The sequence below is a fragment of the Vulpes vulpes genome, chromosome 12 (assembly GCF_048418805.1).
Source record: "Vulpes vulpes isolate BD-2025 chromosome 12, VulVul3, whole genome shotgun sequence".
Lineage (NCBI taxonomy): Eukaryota > Metazoa > Chordata > Mammalia > Carnivora > Canidae > Vulpes > Vulpes vulpes.
In genome coordinates this window covers 126,539,026-126,555,215 of record NC_132791.1, presented here as the reverse complement: position 1 = coordinate 126,555,215, position 16,190 = coordinate 126,539,026, and the positions used below count along the sequence as shown (strand labels likewise).

Here is a 16,190-nt window from a genome sequence, read left to right as displayed (position 1 = left end):
TTAATGATTTCCCTCTTAGTTAAAGCAACTTTTTAGAAGCAACTATAACACTGTTTCTCTATTACACCCATCTACTATTACTATCTTACTTATCAAAATTCATTTGTTAAGTGGGAAATACCAACCAGAGAGGGATTTATGGTTACCTGAATGGGGAAAGGCATCAGATTATCTAGTGTCAACAGAAGGACTTAAGTGAGACCCCAGTGAGAGAGAGACCAAACAAGGAAGTAAAATGACAGAACTATGGGCTGATTTACATTGTTTCACTCACAAAAATGAGACTAGCCAAGGGTGGAGTAGGCATATCACCAGAAAGAGTTAAAACCCTTTGTTTTCTCCATTCATACTTCCACATGCCATGGCAAAAGGAACTCGATATTATAGCAATGGAATTATAACAAAAAATACATACATACATACATACATACATACACACACACATACAATACATTATGTAGAAATTAGAGCCAGTCACATGTGATCAAGTTAGATCCACCCTTAAGGATGATCTGAGGAAAATATGGAGAGAATTTATGGTCCAAAGAGGAAGGATACAGCGCATATATAAGAACTGAATGTGTGTGCTGAAGGAAACCTCTACATGGAGTCATTCTACTACTTATCCTTTGACTGTGGCTGAAATCAATACATGTAAGTTTATGTATTCATATTTTCTTGCCTCATCTACTCCATCTTATAAGGAGATCCTGAAGATAAGGCAAGATTGGGAAAAGACAGTGGTCATCTTGCTAGTGTCCTATTAAAGTACCGAGCAGTCTTGGTTTGCTATTCCTATCATTATAGGAAGAGAACCGGAGGGTTATCCCCATGCATGAATGAGGGATGAAATGTCAACAACACTATTGAAAAATACAGCCAAAACACATCAAATATTTTTTGTGAGAGTACTATAGAGTATAAACATTGTGATAGCCAAATGAAGAAGTCAGTTTGACAAAAAAGTTCTTAACATCAATGTGAAATGAAAAGCAGTAGAAAATCTAAGCAAAAAAGAGTCCTTTTATTAAGAAAAATTTCATAGTAATTTTAGTTTCATAGATCTGACATTCAAATCAAGCTGAGAAAAATCCCGTACCAAGATAAAAACATGATGGCGCATCTTACACAGTCATGGTACAAGACTGCCCTTCAGCATATACTGCTTTCACTAACAATAATGCCAGCCCAAACTGATAGTAATAGCATTTATCTGTCCAGTTCTCCAGCATGGAAGAAAAAAAAGCAAAGTGGATGACACTAACTGCAGTTTGGTCCCTGTTCCAACTACTCCATTGAAATTGCTTTTACAAAGGAGTAAGCCAATACATATTGCTTGATCCCTACCATAGTTAACCGTGTTTGTTGTTTTTCTTTAATTTTTTATGAAGTTTTTTTAAAGATTTTATTTATTTATTTATTCATGAGAGACAGAGAGAGAGAGAAAGAGAGGGGTAGAGACATAGGCAGAGGGAGAAACAGGCTCCACACAAGGAGCCCAATGCGGGACTCGATCCCAGAACTCTGGTATCACACCCTGTGCCAAAGGCAGACACTCAACCACTGAGCCACCCAGGCACCCCTGTTGTTTTTCTTTTAATTTGACTCTACTGATCATCTCATTCTCCTCAATCTCCCTTCTCTCTTGGCTTCTAAAAACCATGCTTTCTTAGTTTGATTACTGTCTGAAAATTCCTTCACTAAGGTGTCTTCCTATGCCATATCCCTGTATCACCATACTGCATAACTAAAAGGTCCTAATACAAATTCAATGTCTAACCCTTCAAAGACAATGTTCAATAGAAATCCCTTGATTTCTATTAAGTTTTTAAACTACAAAAGTCTAACTAAAACTAAATTCAAAATAAGTAAAAATTCCTATAAGCTGACTATACTTGATGGACTACAGAACTTCATATGCCACTAAAATGTCTTATGAATAGCTTCTATCCTTTAAAGAGTTCTATCTTAAAAGGACTCAGGGTCTTTATGCACAGAAAAGAAAAAGATAATTTCTTCTAACTTGCTTTTTTCCCCATAACATTGAAAATGCCCTTGGAGTTATTAAATAAAGAACATAGACATAAGCATAATACAGCAAGTTTATATTCTGTTTCCACAGAATCCCCCAAAATCATCCAGAAAATAACAATCAAATTCACCAGGGGCACAAAATAAAAACTAGTCTGTCAGTACAGCATACCATCAGCTAGAAATCCATGCTGTCTTACAAAGCACTTCTGTTCTTTAAGATACAAGGTTGTTAATTCTCATGATGACATTGAGGCCTCTCAGGATGCTATACTGACTTGTATCAATAAAGTAAAGCTAAAATATTTTGAATATTATACTCAAATACTATATATAGTAATTATATAAAATCACAATACTTGATTAATAAAGATTTTTGTTCACATAATTATTAAACTGTACAAGATCATGAAAGAAGAAAAAAATTATTTGAGTTGGAAACATGTAAGAACTAGGAAAAGATCACTGTAACTTTTGCAAATATGCTATAATCAATAGCCAAGACACATTTTAAATCTTATATCAAAATTTAGGAAGCACAGAGAAAGTAGTTCAGCACAGACAACTGGTGAAGGCTCTACCTACGACTGATGCAACACCCTACTAACAGTAAATCACTTGAAACATATAGACAATGCTCATCTTCTCATAATAGAAGACACTATGACAGCTTGACATTTGGGTCTAGAAGAATACATTCTTCTAAAGGCAAAACTTATAATAAATCTGCTTTCATTAACAAGTAAGTTAGAATTTTAAATTACTGTTAATTCACCTCTTTAGAGAAATGAATAGCCTAAATGTGACATCCTTTAACTGAAAATATAATAATCTATTCATTGATGATATGAATCTTCTGTCCCTCATCTGCTCTTCCTACTTCACACTATGTCTTAAGAACAATGTGTCTTAAGGACATTATCCCACTTATGTCTGCATACCCATCTCTAGCATCATGCCTGGCACATAGATACTAAGAATTCATTTGTAGAAACCAAGCTTTTGGGACTCCTGGGTGGCTCAGTGGTAGAGCGTCTGCCTTCAGCTCAGGGCCTTATCCCAGGATCTGGGATCAAATCCCACATTGGGCTCTCTGCAGGGAGCCTGCTTCTCCCTCTCTCTCTCTCTGCTCTCTCTCCTCTCTCTCACTCTTTCTCTCTGTGTCTCATGAATAAATAAATCTTAAAAAAAGAAACTAAGCTTTCATCTAAGTATCTGTTTGATAATATAATCAAGCTTTTAAAGCCATAGTTGTACCATGTTTAAGGATACCTAGATAACCAGACACATTCTTTTCTGATATGAGACTCCACAGATAATTTTATCACAATGTGATTAGACTGTAACAGAGGCACACAGGAATATCTATGAAGGTATAGAGAAAAGACTGTCTGACTCTCTCCTCAGGGAGATAATGTCTGAAGAGAGACTTAAAGAAAAAGTGAGTGTTCAAAAGCCTAACAAGGAAGGAATAATCACACTAATGGATGGACAGTAATGGAAAACAGATGAACCAAGGAAGCAGAAGAGTCTGGCATGGTCAAGGGAGGGCAAAGAGAATGGATAACATCCGGGCAACAGGAGTGAGAGTATCAGCTGTTAACTTGGGCAATGTAGAGGCTGGACTTAAGGGTGCCAAGACCAGAGTCAAAGACACCAGCCAGAGAGATGCTGCAATGTCTTTAAAAGATTATATTGGCTGAATTAGAGAAGTCCCAGTGAGAAGAGTGTTAAGCAACGTGCCAAATATTTTCATAGATCACCTTACACTTTAAAAATTCACATCAGGTAGGTATTTTTAATTGTTCTCATTTTACAAGTGAAAAATGTTAAGAAATTTGTCCAAGTTCACACAACCATAAGGAGCAAGGTTAGGTCTCAAGGTGAAGTCTGTCTAATACTACATCTTGTGAAATAAGCATAGTATCAAAAGAAGTAAAACATCTGGGGCGGTGGGGAATGCATGTCTTGCTCAATGCTATGTGATCAATGCCTAACATTTAACCTGATATTTAGTAGGTACTCAGTAAATATTAGCTGGATATTGAATGAATTAATGTATCACTAAAGCCAACAGAAAGGAGCTAGGAGGAGAAGTCAATAGTTATCAAATGCTATAGCAAAGTCAAGTAATGTCAGGACAGAAAAACTGTAAATTGGATCAGTCAGAACTTTGGGGATCTTTGCAGCAATTTCAGTGGGTAGAATACTGGGTATAAGAGGTTAAGGGGTTTGTGGCAGGTAAAGAAATAGTTCTCAGCTGAATTAATATTATTATTGGGATGCTAAAATTACTTACTTTATACAAGTGTAATAAATCTGACCTCTAGACTTGGAAAAGGAAAGATTGCCTTCATGAGAACCAAGTAAATACAGAGAGATGGCACCAAAAAATACACATTGACTAGAGGAATACCTATCAATACAAGAGAAAAATTAGTGGGTTTTTAGGTCCAGAGACTGTCCTTATCACCCAATAGGGCATTGGTCTTCACTAAAAGGAAAAACGCCAAAGCAACAGGTATATCCTTCGTGGCCTAAAGGTCAGTTGAGGAGCTGAATACCTGCCTACTACACACTTATATGAGCTATAGACATCCCATAATTATTTTTTAATTATTTAAGCTTCATCAACCTAATATCTAGCTAATGTAACTCAAGAACAACTATACCTCGAGTCCAAACTGTAAAGAGAATTCAACATTTTAAGGAGATAATTATCTCTTTAGAGAAACAATTTTTTTCAGCTTTACTCAGCTATAACTGACACAAAATGGTATAACTTTAAGGTGTACAGTGTCCTTTGGATATACTTACATATAGCACTATTTATATATCCCACTTTTTTGTAGTGAGAACACTTAAGATCTACTCTATTAACCACATTCAAGTATATAATACATTGTTGTTAACAAAAATCACAAAGTTGTGCAACAGATCCCAAGAACTTATTCATCTTCTCACTGGAAGTTTGTACCCTTTGACTAACATCTCCCCAATTCCTCTATCCCCCAATCCCTGGGACCACCATTCTCTGAGCTTGGCATTTTTAGATTGCACATATAAGAGATAGCATACGATATTTGTCCACAAACAATTCTTTATCTTTTATCTAGCGAGACCCTAAGGTTTTTATCAGCTAGTTTGATGACACTTCTATAAAACTATTATTCTAGTGTCATGCCAATCTACAAAGAAATTACTAAAGTTGGTCTCGGCCTCCCAGAAGAGATTTAACAATAAATATTATATGTCCAAATAATAAACAGAGGAGAAAGGCCCTCAAGAAATTCCACTGCTCGAATTCTAATTTTAAAGAAAATTGTTTTCAGTCTGATCTATTAATACAGTTTCATTTGAATCTCTGTTGGAGTGATATAAAACCTTTGTAGTCTCAGAGTATTCTACAGTTAAGTAAGTAAAAGTACTGGGAAAATAATGAAAAGAATGATCCCTATCAATTTTTATCTTAATCTATGAAGAGTTAAACAATGCCTTTCTATTATTTTGGAGGCATATAATTCTCCCTTTACTGAATTTGTGGCATCTCTCTCCAAAAAGAACACAACTTATGTCATGTATTTATTTTTAAGTATAGGTGAACTAAAATTAGTTAATAGTTTTAAATTTTATGATATGCTTAAAGAAAACAGGACATATATTCAGATTTTTAAAAAATAGAGTTTTAGTATTAGCAAAAAGAATTTCCTAAGAATAACAATAGGGGACCATCTAATAGATTTACAGATTTAACATCAATCTTGAATACCCAAAGGAATAGGCATTATCAGAAGCCTATAAAGTGCTTCAGGAACAAAAATGTTTTTTCAGGAAAAAATCTGTTTTTCACCCAGAAACTATATCTAAAAAGTAGAACATCATATGGAAATGATGAAATAGACATAATTGGGTGTTGAATGTTATATGATTGGAAATTTTTAATATGTAAGTTATGTAATTAATCTAAGTTTCTTTAAAAAGTACAGCATCATAAAATTACACTCCAATATTATCAGTTGTTACACTTCCCTTTCAACTAGTGAAGCCTATTTCTGTGACTCTCTTATAAAATAGCAGATTTTATAAGGGGATATTTAATATAAGGAAATATTATATATGTCTTTTTAAAATTTTATTTAAATTCAATTTACCAACATATAGCATAACACCCAGTGCTCATCCCATCAAGTACCCTCCTCAGTGCCCATCAACCAGTCACCCCATCCCCCCACCCACTTCCCCTTCCACAATCCTTTGTATCCCAGAGTTAGGAGTCTCTCATGGTTTGTTTCCTCTTCTAATTTTTCCTCACTCAGTTCCCTTCCTTTACTTTATAGTCCCTTTCACTATTTCTTACATTCTGCATATGAGTGAAACCATATGATGATTGTCCTTCTCTGATTGACTTACTTCACTCAGCATAATATTCTCCAGTTCCATATTGTATATGTCTGTGATCCCTCTGTTGACTATAAACAGGTTTAGTAGGACAACTCCTGAAAAGTACAACAATCTAAAAGCAGGGTGATCTAGAATGAGAAAAAGAAACCAATGTAGGAAGAAATGTAACTAAACCAAAAATAGAGATAACTTCTCCCTGAACTGTAGAAAATCCTGAATCTACAGATGGATACGCACAAATTCCAGTAAGAATTGATATAAACACACACACACACACATACACACACACGTATAACAGATAATGACAGATTATCTGTAAATTTATAAAATAAATGTTAAATAAAAACTAATGAAACAGAGGGAAAAATTATTGACTCTTGTAAGGTACATTTTATGCATAATCTGGAATTAAACGATCTTCATAAAACCCAAGAGATGGGAGGGTGGAAGGAAATAGGGGAGGTGGTAGAAAAGAAGGAAGTATCAGCATTCTAAAAGTCTCTTCACAATTCAATGGAATTTGGGTGAGTAGAGACAAAATATAATCTTAGGAAGAAAATAAGTAATAATTTGTTTTCAAATAATGAGAAAACATGCAGGTCTAATTTGAATAACAGCAAAAGGAAGATAACCAATAATGGGAAAGCAGAGTAGGACTTTCAAATTATGAAGGTAAAAATATATATACATATATTGATTCAACATTATCAATATAAAAAAAGTAAGGAAAGAAGATGCAAAATAAATAATCAGAAATCAAGATAGAAGAAAGAAAATCAAGTAAATTACGTATTTCTGCAAATGTAAACCAATCCACCAATCCAGTGGCAGGAACTCTCATTTCTTCCACAAGAGTGGCACTTATAAGAGGGGATTTTAAAAATAAAAGGTGGGGGGATGCCTGAGTGGCTCAGTGGATGAGTGCCTACGTTTAGCTCAGGTTGTGATCCTGGGGTACTGGAATTGAGTCCCATATCGGGCTCCCTGCAGGGAGCCTGCTTCTCCTTCTGCCTATGTCCCTGCCCCTCTCTGTGTGTCTCTCATGAATAAATAAAATCTTTTATAAATAAATAAATAAATAAATAAATAAATAAATAAATAAATAATAAATAAATAAATAAGGGACAGTAGACAAAGGATTCCAAGAAACTACAAGAAAAATAAGCAATATTACTATCAAACAAGGTAGAATTAAAGCGAAAAATGTGAATCAGGATAAAGACATTACGTAAGAAAATCACAATTTACAAAAAAAACCTCAGAGACACAAACCTGAACAAACCAACCAACATTGTAGCTAAATATACAAAGCAAAAACAATTAGGAATTAATTGCTAATGTATTCATGTTTTTTTTATTGGAGCAATAACAATATTCTAAAATTGAGTTAGTGATGGTTGTACAACTTTATGAATATACTAAAAACCCTGAAACATACACTTTAAATGGATGAGTTGTAAGATATGTGAATTATATTTTGGTAAAGCATCTCATATCTCTCAGGATCATATGGATCTAATAGACAAAAAAGCAGTATCATAGAGAAATTAAATAAAAATATTTACAACATAACAATAAATAAATTTAATAAAAATAAAATTATACTGGAAAACTTGAATGTGCCTTTTTCAGAACCATAAAGATCAAAGATTTAAAAAGCAAAGGCATTGGTTAACTGAATACATATCAACAATAAAAAGCAAATACTAATCAAAAAGTCAAGTCACAGGAAAAATGAAATTAAAATAAAATTTAATAACAGGTAAAATTCAAATCCATATATACATGTACACAGATGTATATATCTATGTATTTGCATATATGTGTTTTTATGCATGTGAAGAATTATAAAAACTCCTCAAATACTTGGTCAGAAAATTCCCAAAATATATTTTTAAGTAAAGATTCTGCAGATCACATTTTCTAATAGTAACAAAAATAATAAATATTTACAAATAAGAAAAAGATGACAAAAAATCATATCTACTTAATAGTTAAGCAATACATTCTCTTGAATTGAAGAAAGAAAGAATAAAATTGAAGAAAGAAAAAATAAAAATTGGAATTATAATTTCTAGAAATCAATGAAAAGACTACTTCATGCAAATCCTGAGGTACAGCAAAAACTGTGCTCAAGAATATATGTATATGCCAAAAATATTTTCAGCAAAAAGCAAATAAAAAGCTTCTAAATTCAGAAAATGATGTTGAGCTTTTTTTAAAAAGTAGGTAAAAGCTGAAATTAATAGAAAAATATACTAAATTAGGAATGAGAAAGATGACATAGGTACATATTAAGAAGAAACAGAGGGGGCGCGTGGGTGGCTCAGTTAGTTCAGTGTCTGCCTTCTGCTGGGGTCATGATCCCAGGGTCCAGAGATCAAGACCCGCATTGGGCTTCTTGCTCAGTGTGGAGTCTGTTTCTCCCTCTACCTCTGCCGCTCCCTCTGGCTCATGCTGTCTCTCTCTCTCTCTCTCTCTCTCTCTCTCTCTCTCTCTCTCAAATAAATAAAATCTTAAATAAAAAAGAAGAGATGGAGGAATTGAAAAACTGCAACGTTCTGCCATCAAATATATAAATGTAATGTTAAACAGGTAATTCTCTGGCAAAATATAAATGACCAAAATTCACCAAGAAACGGGCAATCTGAGTTCTGTCTGGTCTTTAAAATAAATAATTTGAAAGTTATTTAAATATTTCCAGTCCACAGAAAAAAATTAAAACTACTCAATTACCTTTATTAAGACCATATAACTTTAATGCCAAAACTTTATGAAGTATGCTAAAACCAATTTCTCTTATGAATATTTGCTGAAACAGTAGCAAATAGAATCAATAAATTATAATACTTTCTGACCAAATAGTGTTTATATCAGAAATGAAAGGTATGGTGGACCTGGCTGGCTCAGTCGGAGGAACATACAACTCTCAATCTTGGGGTTGTGGGTTCGAGCCCCACATTGGGTGTAGAGAGTACTTAAAAACCTTGAAAGAAAGAAAGAAAGAAAGAAAGAAAGAAAGAAAGAAAGAAAGAAAGAAAGAAAAAAAAAAGTAGTTCAATATCAGAAAAGCTATCAGGAAAAATTATCACATTCATAAAATTGAGAAAATGATTTTATTAGTACTTTCTGAAGTCTAAAATTTAACAATCTTGATAAAAATTTTGAGTAAAATAGGGATATAAAGAAACTTCTCAAATAGAATGCTGCTTTCCAAAAACCAGAAGCAAAGCTTCTTTTAAAGAATAAAACACTTAAAAATGTTTCAACTAAAATCACAAATGAGATCAGTGTGTTTGCCATCCCCATTGTTATTCAATGTTATGTTGGAGTTTTCAGCAAATGCTAGGAGATATGCAAATAAAATAATTGTGTACATACTGGAAAGAAGAGTAAAATTCTCTTTTTGATAATTAAGAAGATTGTACATTTAGAAAATCTATAAAGTCTTCTAATTTGGATCATCTTCCTGCTTGTTTTTTCATGTCAAAACATGTATAACACATATTTAAAACGACTAGAATTTATTTATTTATTTTTTAATAATAAATTTATTTTTTATTGGTGTTCAATTTGCCAACATACAGAATAACACCCAGTGCTCATCCCGTCAAGTGCCCGCCTCAGTGCCCGTCACCCATTCACCCCCACCCCCCGCCCTTCCACCACCCGTAGTTCGTTTCCCAGAAAAACGACTAGAATTTAAAAACTGGTAAAGTAGCTGAATACAAAATACAGAATTAATAGCTTTTCTCTGTATTAACAGTAAGAATCTAGAAGTAAAACAGGAAAATATTCAAAGTAGAAATAAAAACTGCAAAGTCATATATTTAATGAGAAGGGTGTAGAACTTATATTAAGAAAATTATAAAATCATAACAGCAAAACCTAACAAATGGAAAAATGTTCCATATTTTAGAATATGAAGATCTTCTATTATAAAACTATCAATTCTTCCAAAATTAATGCATAAATTTAATGCATCTCCTGCTATAATCTCAAGGCTTCTTGCCAGTACAATCATTTAAAGACTCATATATAAGAACAAATGCATAGAATACCCCAAAATGCTTGAATAGGAAGACTATTCGGAAGAACCAAATACTAGAATAAATGAAATGGACTACAACTACATTTGTTATTTACACAGGAACAAATGAAGAGAGTCAAAATAGAGAATTCAGAAGTAAATCTGTGTATACGGGAAGTTTTAATGTAGCACAAAATAGCATTTTAATTCAATGGAGAAAGAATGGTTTACCTAATAAATGGCACTAGCCATGTGGAAAACAAAATTAAATCCCATCTCACATCACAAACAAAATCAAATTTTATATCAATTAGAAGCTTAAAATGTAAAAGACCAAACAATAAATATTGTAGAAAAAAATCTAGGAAAGTACATGTATTCCTTAATTAAAAGTGGCAAAGTAACACAGAAAAAGGCAAAGACAAATTTGAGTTTTTAAGATACAAAGCTAAATTTAAAATGTCAGAATAATGTATAGAGTACAATTTTATTTTAGTAAAAATGTAAGTGTGTATGTGCGTGTGTGCATGACACACCTCCCCTGCCAGTCTGCCCGTCTGTCTGTCCTGTCACTCTGTTCAGGCAACCATGATCCACAGTCTGGAATTATTCCCACAGCCTCCTAACTCACTTTTCTGCTTTCTAATCTCTCTGTAATCCATTCTCTATACACTCTTCAAAATCATAAATTTTATAATATTTCGTTTCTCTGTGTAAAGCCCTCCCAGGATTATCCACGACCTTTAGAATTAAACACAAGCTCAACAAAGCTTCATCCAGCCATTACTTTGGGCTTCTTCCTGATCATCCCCAATTTGCCCACTTCACATCCCTGCGCAAGCCATCGGGAACCACTTGGAATTTCCTGAATATGACCAACAGTCTCTCCCTCACTTACAGGCTACTGTATGTGCTAGCTTTATATTTTGTTCTGTTTCTTTAATGGAATTCTGTTCTCCTAACCCACTTAGTTAGTTGTCTTCTTAGACTCGTCTTGCAGATCCTCACACCTAAATTCCTCCAGAATGCTTTCCTTGATACTCATACTGAGATAGCAGCCTTTGCTTTTTAGGCTTCTCAAGCACATTGTGATTACCTCCTAGCATTTATCACATAACACTTGCTGGTTTGTCCATCCCTCAGCCTGCCTTGACTCCTCTGAAGACAAAAAGTTGTGTCCTTTTCAACATTTATTCATTCCTTTATATAAGAGAGAGAGAGAGAGAGAGAGAGAATACCTGGTCAGTTCAGTCTCAGTGCTGAGTATAGAGAGTACTATAGAGACCAGAATAGACGTGTGTCTTGCCTTTATTTAGCTACATTAAAGATTAACTAATCAAGAAATCAAACACATAGCCATCAATAAACCAAAGTTCCTGCAAAGTTCCTGGAAGAGAAATTCATATAGAGTTTTAGAGAAGTAAAGACCACTATTGGAACTCTAATCACTCGCACACAGGCTTCCCTCTACTGGATTTTTTAAATTAATAGATAAAAGAATAAATGATAAATGAACAAATAAATACAGCTGAAACTACCCATATGTATAAAATATTTGGTGAATGTTATAAAATATATATGGTAAATATACTCCACTATGCTGTACATGTATAAGTTTTCCACTGCTGTTTCTCACACTCTTCAATACTTGCCAACAGCATGTCAAAGTTACAATAAATGAAAAATTTAATCAGTATAAATGCTTATTTTATGAATTTCTGTTCCTTTGCCAACAAATAGCCACAGGTGAGAGCTAAGGAATGGACAGACTCAGGGGAGCACATGTGCTATCAAGCAACCTTATCAGAGCTCTGTGCTCTGCTTGCTGTCAGAAACTGGCCACCTGTCTGGTAACAAAGTGCTCATCACATTTTCCAGTCTTCCTTCCCAAGCACCCTGGCATGTGGCTATGGAAGACACCAAGCCAAAAGCCGAGCAGTGTTGTAGTACAGATTCAGAGAACACACATGCATAAGCTAATTATGAAGAGGAGCTGGACGTGCACCTGCCTCAGCCCCATACCCACACTGGGTCCCCGCTTCTGAAAGGCAATCTGCCACATTGCAAAGACTTGGCAGTGGCTCACAGGCTTTGGAATCTCCCTACAGAGACATGCTCATCATTTCTCATAACTGTACTTATACTCATCTTTCACCTGATGGCTAAGAAGGTAGGAGAGAGAATTACAGTGCAAATGCATGGACTCTGGCTTTTGTAGATGATGCCTGGCCCTGTCCAAATTGGAGTTCACTGTAGTGGCAGCAGGAAAGCACAATTTCCACCAGGATAGATCCTCAGAGGGCTTACTCAGAGCTGTTAATCACTGCTAATACCTCTTTAATTATTACGCTTTCTACAATTGCTAAATTGTGATTCACCCTCCTAAACTGCTTCAACCCAGTCTTGGGAGCTATGCTTCTGTTCAATTTGTACAGAAAGGATTAGTTTTTGGAATGAGAGCCATGCTGTAGTAAAGAAATAAAATTATAGGAATCTGAAAATTTTTACAACTTTCCAAACAAATTAGGTAATAAATAGCCAAAGGCAAAAATATGTGTTTCCTTAGCCAAATAGCATCAGATTTTAAGTGTGATAGAAATTAGTGCATCATACATCCACAATGTGGCTTTTATAGTAACATATGACAGACTTTACTGCATTCACAAAGAAGTAATCCTAATGGTTTTATATTTCTGGAGGAGGATAGCATGGGATTATGAATGTGCTTATTTAAAAGAGAATTTCTAGCTAGACTGTTTCACATAAGATCAACACACAAGGTCACTAAGTGCACTGGGTTGCACTGGTTACCCAGTCTAACCTCCATCAAAATGCAATGGTCCTCATAAACAGTCACCCTCTACTTCACCACACCTATGACAAGGAGCTCCTGAAGCTTGCTCTCCCAATAACATCTCTAGTAATCATAAAGTTCCTTCCTTCTGCCACTGAGGCAAAATCAATTCCTTCCTATAACTTTAGTCCACTGGCTCTATTATAGCCTCTACTCTCCCCGACAGAAATCTCTTAAAGCACCTGAAAATAGCTCATATATTCTCCTTTATCTTCCCATATTGTTTTCAAAGAACTAATTCAAAATGCATTAAAGGCAGCTCAAAAGAACTATTTTAAATAGATATGAAAGGAAAGAGTACATTAGAAAGAAGATAGAGTAAAAAAAAAAAAAAAGAAGACAGAGTAGGTATGATTTGGAAGGACATTGCAAGTTATGATGTGGAAGGAAACAAGAGAGTAGCAGAGATAGAAGAGGTCTATTTCAGATAAAAGGAGCTAATGTGAGATGCCTTTAAGCCAGGGTTGTGGTCTTGTGTGTGCACATGCTCTAACTTCCGGAAATAGATGTCTGTGTTTATTCCTCCTCACTAGCTTGTACACTTCAAACTGCCTTTCAATATTGTATTTGATTTATTTTCCCTGCTCCAACCACATTTTTCATACTCACTTCTCTTTTGATCATGCATACATAAGATGTTAGGCTGGCTAGGGAAGCAATTTAGGGCTGGAGGGGGCGGGGGGAGTATGGATGCGGCACATGTAAAGATTGAATGCATAACCACCCCCTCTTCTGCATCACAGATAAGGCCATCCTGGGAATGGATGAAGGGAGCCCCCCAAGCAGAGCAACTGTTCATATGTGTTACCATCTTGACATGAATCTGACATACCACACCTGAGCATGGTCCACAAATAGGACACAAGGGAAGATCTGATGCATGCAAGAATTTACAAAAATGATAATCTTCTTAAATAAAGAGAGGAGGAGACAATAGACACCTGAGTTCTTCTGTTATTGTAAGCAAACCTACAATCTATTTGGATTCATCATTTATTTGGTGAAAGGGTTATGTTCTTATGACTTCTTTCAATCTTGTAACACAGCTATGTTCATTTTTTTCTGTGTCCCCTTCCAGTTTTTGTATTTACCCATACGTACATCACACAGTTGGACTCATAATGTACACAAAACACTTTGCTTTTGGCTTTTTTCTTTTCATGTAATATTTTCTCTCTAGCAGATACTGAGGGTAATTGCAGCTGTCAGCTCTCATCTGAGTCTTGCTCTAGAAATTGCTTTCAGCTGAAAAAAGCTGCCCAGCCCAATGTCCTGTCCCCTCCCCAAGGCAGCGTGCATCCAAAGATGGTTAGTGTTGAAAGTGAGATGGAATACAAAGATAAGGCCTCCTTGTCTCCTGGAGGGTGATTCTGAAAAGATGAGTGGAGACCTCTGCTGTGACTGCATTTGTGCCCCATCACCCACTCTATTTTCTTCACATCCTCACAAGGAAGTGATCTGGTGAGACTCAGAAGGTGCAAACATGTGTTCCCTAACTTTCGGAAAGAAGGATGACTGGAGGGTGGAGCCGTGAGCCACAATGCATTATTCTCAGGACTCAAAATCGAATGAAGTTTGCCTGGTTGGGTCATTGATCCTAAGGGATCCGGAGAACAAATCTTCAGCAGAGTCTGTTTCCTGGGAAACCAGAGCTATGACAACATCATAAACATTCGCCCCTGCTATAGCATAATCTTGCCACATCGTTCTCATTGCAACAGCTGCTTAATGTTCTTGGAAGCAGATTTATCATATTTTAATTGACCATTTCCTCATAGTTAGACTGTGGATTGTTGCCAATATCTTGCCATTATGAAGAGCATTCAATAAACACCATCAAGCCATTATTTAATGTTTCTTCTTCTTGTTTTGAATTATTTCTTTAAAAAAATCTCAAGTGTGGGCCATAACTAAGAATACCTGGAGGTTCCAGTCTTTGATAGGTATCCAATATTAAAATCTATAAAGCCTTACTAAGTCTAATAGTAAGGAATTAGGGCAGACTATTTTCTATATTATAGTATCTTGACCCAAGACTCGGAATAGGATGCTTCAGAAGCCCAGAGAAAAAGAGAACAGAATGGTCTACAATTAACTTATGGAGCGTTCTACTATACTTGGCTGAGGAAATCAGAACCTACACAATGTGCCCAGTGGGCAATAAATATTTGTTGAATAGATGTATGGATGAATAAATGAATATTTAGATTTCTTTAAATTTTAACTGAAATCTAAAGGGGGCTCATCAATATAGAAATGTGGATAATGCAGAAAACATGGACTGCATACTGATAAACCTTTGGCTTTAAGTTCTTAAACTGTTCCCATTACAAAGCAAAAGTGACGGTAGTACTAACAGTGATAGCCTGTGTAGGTACATGTTAGATCCTCTTTTATGTAAAAAAACTAAAGAGGAAATTTTAAGGAGGAATAAAATAAAGTAAGATCTAATAAAAGCATACAATCAACTAAAAAAATCCAGAAAGCCACATTTATTACTATCACAATAGGTCACATACCACAAATTCATGGGAATGAGTGCCAGAGACTGGAAGATTCTAGTGAAAATCTAAATCATTTAAATTTGAGGGAAATGAACAAAGATGTTAAGTGGACCATGGGACATCTACTGAGATACACTGGGACATCCTGCAAACATAGCGTAAGAATCATGTCCTCTTTTAGTCTCTTAAAATGTCCCAGCAAGACTCATTTCTCAAATCAGGTTGGTCTCATCAGTGCCTTGTGAGCATGCCCTGCTCATCCAACCCATGTGCCATCACTTGTACCCTCCCCTGGTGTCACCAATGGAGAGCAGAGGAGGGCAAAGAAGAGAACACGCCACTTCTCAGGGTGGAAAAACCATGCGACACA

The 16,190-nt window shown here is 35.2% G+C and overlaps 1 protein-coding gene and 1 non-coding gene across 2 annotated transcripts in view; one reads left to right on the top strand and one right to left on the bottom strand.

Moving 5' to 3' along the window:
* GUCY1A2 (guanylate cyclase 1 soluble subunit alpha 2) overlaps nt 1-16,190 on the bottom strand; it is a 319,325-nt gene that overhangs the window by 247,900 nt on the left and 55,235 nt on the right. The gene's annotated exons all lie outside the window — the stretch shown is intronic.
* Nucleotides 5,915-6,038, top strand: LOC112926008 (small Cajal body-specific RNA 7). Its single transcript, XR_003236237.2, has one exon.